The 9,886-nt window shown below is 54.7% G+C and overlaps 1 long non-coding RNA gene across 1 annotated transcript; it reads left to right on the forward strand.

Moving 5' to 3' along the window:
* The first annotated feature begins 1,592 nt into the window (after positions 1-1,592).
* LOC109251759 (uncharacterized) lies at positions 1,593-4,838 on the forward strand. Its single transcript, XR_002073684.2, has 2 exons — positions 1,593-3,242; positions 3,507-4,838. It is a non-coding gene; the product is annotated as an uncharacterized LOC109251759 (long non-coding RNA).
* Positions 4,839-9,886: the final 5,048 nt, after the last annotated feature.

Genomic DNA, 9,886 nt, shown 5'->3' on the forward strand with positions numbered 1-9,886 from the left:
CCCGTCTTTCACCACCCCACGGGCGCACGCACACACGAGCACACGCACACATGTGCACGCATACACGGGCATGTTTGCGTGCCTACCCCGTTGCTGTTTTTCCCTTGTACAGAGCTCCGTTACCTGACTCCTAGTTAAACTGACTTAAGATTGTACTGCATCTGGACACGGACTGTGGAGGAATGTCGCAGGCGGGCACCCGGGCCCTGATGCCCTTCACGGCGTGAGGTGCCCGAGCGAGAACGAGGAGAGCGGGGGAGGAGGGTCTGCCACCACTCCCGCCGTTCCTCGGGTGTGAGCTGGGGAGTCCGGCTGGACCCGGGGGTTTGGGCTGTTGTGGGAAGGACAAGGGTTAAGGCCGGGACGAGCTCGTTTAATCCCCAGTCCGGACCCTCACCCCCTCCTGTCTCTTGGATGGGATCACGGAAAACACAACGTTAGCGGCTCGCTCAAGGTCACCCCGGGAAGTGATGGAGCCGGCGTCCGAGCCCAGGTGCGGTGGGCAGGGAGTCGGGTCACCTCTGATGGGGCTGCAGGTGCAGGTGTCGCGGTCGGAGGCAGGGGACCGAGAAGTGTCCGCTTCCCCCAGGGGTGAAGGTGAGGAGGCAGAGCGAGGGCGGAATGGAGTGGTGCGGATTGACACCCCCTAGCACCCACCGGAGACCTAAGCGGAGGGGCGGGTCACGGCTCGTCAGCCTGTCCCTTGAGCGGCTGCGTGTCCTGGGAAAGCCACCTGCCCTGGATCTGTTGCCTCATCTACAGCAGGAGGGGGGGTGGGGCAGAACATCTCCACGGCTCTTGGCGACTCTGAAGTTCTGTAATTGGGGTGCTCGCTGTCTGCGGGACCTCGTTGTGACCTGTTCACTGAAGTTATTTTCTGTGAAAAAGAGCAGACTTCTGTTGTAGGAGAGACAACACCGTCACGGGCCAAGCCGTGTGAGTTCCAGGGATGTTCCCACTTCGCTTTCACGGACACACCAGTGTGATGTCAGATTTCAACGTTCGTCACGCCGCCGGCCCCCCCTCCCTCCCCCTGCATTTGGTCCATCACCACGTCCTGTGAGCCCTACCGCCCTCCGCCCCAAATACCCGCAAAGTGCCTGTGTCTGTCTGCCCTGAGCCCAGCCCTTCGCGGGCCCAGTACCGTAACTCCTCCAGGCCGCACAGGGCCGGGCAGCCGCGGGGAGCGCCTCTGAGCAGGGTGGCTTCGGGAGGCTCCCGGCTCTCCTTGCTCCCTTGTCCCCGCTCAGTCTCGCTTCTGCTCCGTCTCCCCCCACAGAAGGAAAGCGGCTGGGTGGCAGGGTCCTGCCCGCTTGCTCGCCGATGTAGCCCAGCGTCTGGAGCCCTGTGGGCGCCAGGAGGCACTCGGTAAACGTGTGCAGGGGTGAATGAGCGAACAGACCACAGCTGGCCAGGGGAGGGCACAGGTTCCCAGCGAGAGCGGGAGCCGGGCTCTCTCCCGACCCCCGCCTCTCTGACGGCTCTGAGCTGAGTAAGTGTGGACCCGCCCTCAAGCCTTAGGTACCAGGAAATAGGTGGAATTGATTTTCAGAGTTAAGAATTCGTGAAAGATACCTAATTTCTTTCCAGTTGGTTCTAAATTGTGTATGATCCGCCCATCAGTCGATGCTGCTAACAGCCAAAGGAAGTGACAGGTGTATTTTCTCCTTCATCTCCGTCTGCAGTTCCTAGGGGCCGATGAGCATCCCTGTAACGAAGGCCCCTCTGTCCTGTGTCCTGTGATGATGCAGCATCACCAGGGGCCACCCGTGCAGAAGTCCCCCCGTTGTCCTGGCGTCCGTGTATCAAACACACATGGGCCCACGGCCCTTCTGCCACTCACGGACCCCCCACCAGCACAGGGACAGGGTCCAGTGGGAGGCATATCATGTAGGGCGCAGGCAAAATAGAACAGGCCACCGCAGGGTCTGGTGACGGGCACTGGCTGCACACGGGGTGGCTGAGTCTGAGGTTTTAGGGGGACGTGAGCTCTGCCTGAATCTGCGGACACGGGGCAGAGTATCCCCACGGCACACGTGTTAACAGCACTGCCACACGCTGGCAGACCCGGAAGCCAGAGGAGCAGACGTTTACTCTGAGCCCCTCGACGGATGCCGTGCCCAGAACCCGGGGGTCTTACAAAAGAAGGAAGAAACAGGCAAGTGCCAGGACCCCGCTGGGGAAGATGCTGCAGGTCAGTGAAGTGATCGTGGCGCACTGCCAGTTTCTGGTCCTCTGCGCTCCTGCGTAACCTTGCTTAGAGGATAAGAGCAAATATACAGATGCATCTGGGACTGGGCAGGTGCCGAGGCGCGTGGGTGCCAGGACATGTGACCTTTGTAGCGGCAGCAGAGAGCCAGGCATTCCTCAGAAGTACGTCCGGAAGGTCAGCGCGTCCTATAAATTGGAGAGAGGCAAGTGGGTGAGGCTGGGGACCTTGGGTCACGGCCGGAGCCTAGTTCCTCCGGTGTGTTCCGGGCGGAGCAGATACGGCCAGGGAACCCTGGCTGGACTGCTCTGCCCTTGGCTTGCCTTTGGGGGGTGGATTTGGAGAGTTCTGGAGAACTGCCCCTCGCTGTGTCCCCTGTGTCCCCCTGCCCTTGTCGGGGGATGCCCCGGATGGAGCCCCTCCCACCACCCCCTGCCAGCACCTCGGTGTCTGCCCCGGAGAGCTCTGGACACTCAGGGCTGGGTTAGCGTCATGCAGACAACCCTTCTTTACTCTTGCTGCATGAGTTGGTAGAAACAAAAAGGTGAGATGAAGAGTGCATTTGGACACCAACAGGGTGGGAGGCACAACCGGCAGGCAGTCACGTCCCGTGCAGCCTGCGCACAGGCTTCGTCGCAGGGCACGTTAGGGGCGAGGTCCCCACCTTCATCGCACCAATAGTTGGGAATCCCTCCCCTGGTTACAAACATACCTTGGTTTTACTTGAAAAATAACAAATGATTTAACCAAGTGTCTCTCGCATAGGATGTTTCGAAGTGATTTGGGAAGACATGAAAATATATGGCTCTCTCTTCTAAAGCGTCACCTGCTGACCCACAGAGGGTGAGAGATTTTCACCTGTGCTTCTGAACTTTTCCTTTCTCTCCTGCTCTGTTTTGTGCTGCACGTGTCCACCCATTTCCTCTGCGGCACCGGGCCTCCCGCTGATTATTAACGGGGACTGCAGGGAAACAGTTCGGGAAGGACATCTCTGAGGGATCATTACATCTGCACAGAGTCTGACTTAAGGAGGGTGAGTGATTCATCCATGTGGGCACTGTGCACAAATAGGTTTTTTCTGGGTGTAACACTGGACCGTTGTCTTCAGACTCCAAGAGGAAAAGAGGAAACTGCTTGTGATATGTAGACGAAAATGGAGAACAGGCTTCTAACCAGGACAGCCTGAGAGCTCGTGACGAATTTGACCCTGTGCACAATAGAGCTCATTCACACTTGAGGGCAATTGAAATGTCAAATAATTCTTAAAGCATAATGCGTGGCTTGTTGATCCCTGCAGAAGTCTTCATGCTCTTTGTACGGTGGAGAAGATGGGCGAGGAGCAGGGTGGAGCGAGAAGAGACACTTGTCCAGAGGCTCCTGTCCCCAACCCCCCCCCCCCGCCGCCCCCCGTGTGTGCCCTGCTGCCCTGGGAGCATGCCGGAGACACACGAGTGTTTCTGGACCAGCAGTGAATAGAGGAAGCGGGGTCCAGCATCTTCGCGGGTTAGAGATGTTGTACCCAGTTTACCCGTGGGAGGCAATGAAGTTCGAATGAATTGCTAATTAGTATCTACAGCAGTGTTTTTGGTGATCAGTACATAAAATACTCTTACAGACCGCTAAGGAAAAAGGCAGCCCAATAACTCTGCTCCAAAAGAAAAGTAGATTAAGATCTGAACAAGTATTCGCAAAAGAAAGAGTTGAAAAGGCCGGTGAACGAATGGAAAATACCCTGATTCACGAACTGCTAAAGAAACGTGCAAAACGGTGTTGTGTTCTGCACCTTGGCAGGCTCTACAGACAGCAGGCTTCCCCTACGCCGTGACGCCCAGCTACTGAAGGTCTGGGAAGCGGCCTGCATGTGCTCCTGGCGGGAACACGAGTGGGCGGCGCTGTTCAGACCGGCTTGGCTCCAGCCCCGTCACGTCTGTGCACGTAGTCGACCCTGAGGGGGACGCGGGGGTGAGTACGCGGCGTCACCCCACCAGCATGCGCTCCACGAGATGAAGGCAGAAATAACCCAAGTGTTGGGTGACAGGGACATGGCAGAGACTGCTGGCTGTTCTGGCTCCCCCTTCCTCCCACAGTGAGAGGACTTGGCCACGTTCATTTTTTCTTACTGGATCCGTGCGCACCAAGTTGAAATCATCAGTATCCTGGGTTCATGAAAAGTCGCCACGGTTAGCCTGTGCGTGCGCGTTTTTATAAGTTTGCGTCTTTGTAGCAACGAGGTAAGTGCCCGTGAGCACAAGGCACAGCGCGAAGGCCAGATCCTCGCCAATAACTGTGTTAGCCCCCACGTGCCCGCTCGTCCTGGCTGAGGGGACCCTGGGCTCTTCTCTCCCTTGTGTGCATCATGTCATGTTACGTGTGTGCATATATTCCAGAAGGTAGATTTCTAGTTGATTTTTAACTTTGCAAAATAGTGGTGTGTGCTATGTCGTCTTTGAAACTTACTTTACATGCTGTCGTATGTTCCTGTAATTTCTCCACTTGGACTGTTTGTGTTTTCTGCTTATATCATAATATACTGATCACGTTCCTCTCGATGACTCTGTGAAATGTCTCCTGGTTTTTTTCTCCCAGGAGCAGAGCCACTGTTCAAGAATGAATACGACATTCCCATGTACATCTGCGGGTGCGTGTTTGCAGTTTCTGTCTGTTGTGTTTGTTCTCTGGGGCTGCCATACGGGGACCTGTTCCCTCAGTCTGGGGGCCAGGAGTCTGAAGTCAAGGCAGGACTGAGCTCTAGGGGAAGGATCCTTCCTTGTCTCCGTCAGCTTCTGGTGGTTCCTGGAGATCGATGATCCCGTTTACATGACATGTTTGAGATGACATTAAAAAATTTTTTTTTAATGTCTATTTTTGAGAGACAGAGCGTGCAAGCAGGGGAGGGGAGAGAAAGAGAGGGAGACACAGAATCTGAAGCAGGCCCCAAGCTCTGAGCTGTCAGCACAGAGCCCGAGACGACACGGGGCTCAAACCCACAAACCGTGAGATCGTGACCTGAGCCAAAGTCGGACAGACGCTTCTCTCCAGCGCAGCCGTGAACAGAAACGCCACCCTATTCACACAGATCTTTATTTCTGATGTGCCTACGTGATCCTACTCGGTTCTTTCCTGTCTGTTCTCCACCCGACGCCAGTGTACTGCCAGGCTGGAGTGCGGGGTGGGAACACCGCCAAGGAGGAATCCCAGAGCAAGGTGTGCGTCGTTCCCGTGGTTCAGACCCAGACTCTCCTTGGCTGCCGCCACCCCCTCCCCCCCCACCCTGCACGCTCCCCGTGTCCGTGGAGCACAGTCGGAGAATCTGCAGCCCCTGTATGTGTCCGGGACTCCCTGGCCTGTCAGAGCCGAGGGGAGGCCCCTGTGGAGGGCAGGGCGGGGGGGAGGGGGTGTCTCGGGCTTACCTGGTCCCAGCCCGGTGGTGACTCAGGGACACGTGGGCTTCTAGGATGGTGTGGAACCAGGACGGGTGCCTGCAGGCCACAGCTTGCTGAGATGGGTGGGAGCACACACAAGTATTGTCTGCTTTCTATGGTGCAGACCTTGTGAGCGTCTCCCACAGGTGATCGGTTAGTTACTCTGATTGCATGAATCCAGATACCCGCCCTCGATTTCCCACTGAACAAACAGGGTCTCAGCGTGGCCACGCAGGCTGCCCGCTAGCACACAGACCTAGGAAGTGGCCGAGCCCGTGGGCACATACGCAGTGCGTCCTGAGCGCTGAGCCAGCGTTGGCCAGTCTCTCCCTGGCGCTGTTTCTGAAGCACAGAGCGGCCCCGGAGGCCCCTGAGTCATCACGCCCCTGCCGCCTTCTTCAGCTGCCTTGTCACCTGTCTGCAGTCGGTGCTTGGGCCTGCCCGCCCTGCCCCCTCTCGTCTTCCATGTGATTGCCGGGGCAGGGAAATAATGCAGCTTTCCTAGCGTGGGAAACCCGAGCGTTAGGCCAGCGGCTGCTAGACGCTCGGGGCCCCCTTTTGTTGTTGTTGGGGGATTTTACTTCTATTTCTGGGCTCGAAGGCCCATGTCAGACGACCGTGCTCAGCAGAAGAACCGTGCTGTGTCTGTGTCAAGGCACAGTTTATGCCAAGCTCTACTTGGTCAAGAGCCACCCAGGAGTATAAGGGTGGCCACGGCCCCCTGACCTCTCTTTCCGTCAGCCGGGCAGGTGGGCCTGGGATACATCCCATAATGCTCCTCAGGAGGCCCCCAGAGGGTCCGTGGCGGCCACAACTAGAGAATACGTTGCACTGGCCTTCCTTCTCTCGTTCTGTTCCCTGGAGTCACTCCCAAATACAGCACCTGCACATAAGCCTTTGTCACAGCCCTGCTTTGGGTCGAAGCAGGTGAAGGCCCCTCTGCTACCAGCATCCTCATCATATAGAAAGTGAGGGAGTGAGAAGGAGTTCCTTCGTGCTTCATGGATTGAGAGCAGTTCTGTCAGTATCCGTTTTGGGTCCTAATTGAAATTTCAACCACTGTGAAATATCCCGTGCCTCACCTAATTTTCTGACTTTCTCCTTTTGCTCCGGGGAAATCGTCAGTCACCGACCGGGTGCGGGCATCTGGAGAGCTGAGAGCACGCGCCTCTGGAGGAGGGGGGAAAGGCCCAGGAAGTCAGCGCTGCGGCCAGGCCAGCGTGGTGCCACAGGGCCCGGTGCTAGAAAGTGGGCGTGGCTGCGCGGCAGAGGCTGGCCTCTACTGAAGGCCGCTGCGCCTCTGCGGGTACTCTGCACACGCCGTTTACAATTCGCGACGACCTCGGAGGGAGGCACGAACACCCCCCTTGTTCCACAGACAAGACACAAGGTCAGGGGGACTCTTCAGCCCATCGGCTCCCCCGGTGCCCAGGGCTGGTGGGTCCGGCTCCTGAGATCAGCCTTGGGCTGTCAGCTCAGGCTTGGGCCGTTGGTGTTCGTCGTCCTGGAATGATGGCAGTCGTCTCATTTTAGACTGAAATTGCCTTTGGAGGTTTTATCTGTACTTCCGTTGCTACGCGTGTGGCTCCACGCACGTGGTGTTCATCACGCACTCGTCACGACGAGCTCAGATGGGCCTGGGATTTTCTGCTACAACTGTGCTGTTGGTTTCAGGTCTCAGCTGGGGTAAAATGCGAGCTGCGTTTCCTTCCTCTTGTGGCTAAATGTCACACAAGCCCTGCCACTTCTGCAGTTTTTTATGTAGCAATTTCCTGTGTCTTAAAGGTGAGCTCCAAAAATCATTGAATCATAAAAGTGTCAGATTTAGAGAGAACATTAGCCATCGCTTACTTTAGGTTAAGAAACTGAGCCTCCGAGAAGTTAAGAGACCTAACACATCGTGCATGATGGTTCGCCGTCAGAACTTGCCTCCTGCTTTCTCTCCATTCTCTTTCTGTGGTGTCCTTATTCAGAATATCTCTTGGAGAGATCTGAAATGCAACAGAAAGTTACATGGTGTTTGCTGTACATCATTTCAAGCTAAAACTCACCTTTCTTTGGTAGGGGCGCCTGGGTGGCTTGGTCAATTGATTGAGCGTCTGACTCTTGATTTCAGCTCAGGTCATGATCTCCAGGTTCGTGGGTTTGAGCCCCACATCGGGCACAGAGCCTGCTTGGGATTCTGTCTCTCTGCCCTCCCCTGTTTGATCTCCCTCCCTCTTTCTCAAAATAAATAAACATTAAAAAAATTTTTTTCGGGGCGCCTGGGTGGCTCAGTCGGTTACGCATCCGACTTCGGCTCAGGTCATGAACTCGCGGTCCGTGAGTTCGAGCCCCGCGTCAGCCTCTGTGCTGACTGCTAAGAGCCTGGAGCCTGTTTCAGATTCTGTGTCTCCCTCTCTCTCTGCCCCTCCCCTGTTCATGCTCTGTCTCTCTGTCTCAAAAATAAATAAACGTTAAAAAAAAAATTTAAAAAAAAATTTTTTTTCAAAAAAAAAAAAACAACAACTCACCTTCGGTATAGGCATCATGTCTAAAACGATTCTACTACGAAGACCTACCTCTGTGAGAGCAGCTGTTGTGTGAAGGTATTGTCATGGAGTGAATGTTTGTGTCACCCCGCCCTCCCCAATTTATGTGTGGAAACCCAGCCCCCAGGGTGATGGTGTTAGGAGCTGGGGCCTTTGGGGTGATTAGGTCATGAAGGTGGAACCCTCATGAATGGCATCGGTGCTTTAGAAAAGAGACCCCAGAGAGCTCTCTGGCCCCTTCCACCACGAGGGGACACAGCGAGAAGACCGCGTCTGCGCCTCAGAGGAGAGCTCTCATCAGAACCCGATCATGCCGGCTCCTTGATCTTGGACTTCCAGCCTCCAGAATGGTGAGCAATCAGTTTCTGTGGTGTATAAGCCACTCGGACTGTGCTACTTTATTATAGGAGTCTGAAGAGACTAAAACAGGTATCAAACATTGTGAAACAAATTTAAATCTGCATGTCGGTGCATCCCCAAGCCACGTCGTATGGAACAGACGTTGTGTATGTTACGCCTCAGGCACCATGGGTCAGAATAGTCCCCTGGTTTTGAAACAGATGTCTGATCAGGGCTGCAACCTGTGGGAAGTGAGCCTCCACGGACACTATTCTGGTTATTTTGCTTTAATTATAGGCACGCAGAAATGTATCTGTTATTGCCGTTTCCCCTTAATCAGAAGATTTAGGTAATACTTCCCCAAATGTTGTACATATACCACAGATGGCAAAGGAGATGATTTTAAGTGACAGCCCAACAAATATGTTTGAGTGAAGCATCTGTGCGTTTCTTTCATTTATATTAAAATATATTGCAAAACGTATTTGATAAAGAACTGGTACCCAAAATATACAAAGTTAAAATTCAACCACAGGCAAACAATCCAAATTAAAAAATGGGCAAAGACCTGAACAAATAGTTCATCAAAGAAGACGTACAGATGGGAAGTAAGCTCATGGAGAGATGCCGTATGTCATGTGTCGTCAGGGAAATGCAAATTGAAAAGAGGGAGACACCACCACGTGCCCATTAGAAAGGCCCGAGCCTGGAGCTCTCGCGACCCCACGTGCTGGCGGGTGCGGAGCCCAGGAGCGCGTGCTCAGCGCCCACTGCGGGCGGCCACTGCCCACGACGGTTTGGCGGGACATGCCTCCCATACATATGACCCAGCAGTCGTGCTCTTTCGTGTCTACCCAAAGGTTTTGAAGATAATGTCCACGAAAAATCCCGCACTCAGGTGTTGAGAGCAGGTTTATTCATAATCGCCAAAACCTGTAAGTGATCAGTGTCCTTCGCAGGTGATGGATAGATAAACCGTGGGCCCTGCAGACAATGGGATGTCGTGCAGCACTAACAAGAAGTGAGCTCTCAAGCCACGGCAACCCATGGAGGAAGCTGAGATGCGTGTCACTAAGTGAAAGAAGCCGGTCCGAAAAGGCCACGTGCTGTGACTCCTGGAAGAGGCAGAACTATGGAGACAGTAAATGACCATGTGTGGCTGCCAGGCGATCCAGGGTGGGGAAGGCGGAGTGGCGCATGGGTGAGGCACAGAGAAATTTGAGGGCGTTGACACCGTTCTCTACCCCGTAATGGTGGGTACGTGACATGCGTTTGTCCAAACCCGCAGAATGAGTGTCCAAGACCAAGAGTGAGCCTTAATGTAAGGTGTGCAATGTATCGATATTGGTTCCTTCACTGTAACAGACGTACCAACTAATGCAAGA

The sequence above is a fragment of the Panthera pardus genome, unplaced genomic scaffold (assembly GCF_024362965.1).
Source record: "Panthera pardus isolate Hobbes unplaced genomic scaffold, ASM2436296v1 HiC_scaffold_15, whole genome shotgun sequence".
NCBI lineage: Eukaryota > Metazoa > Chordata > Mammalia > Carnivora > Felidae > Panthera > Panthera pardus.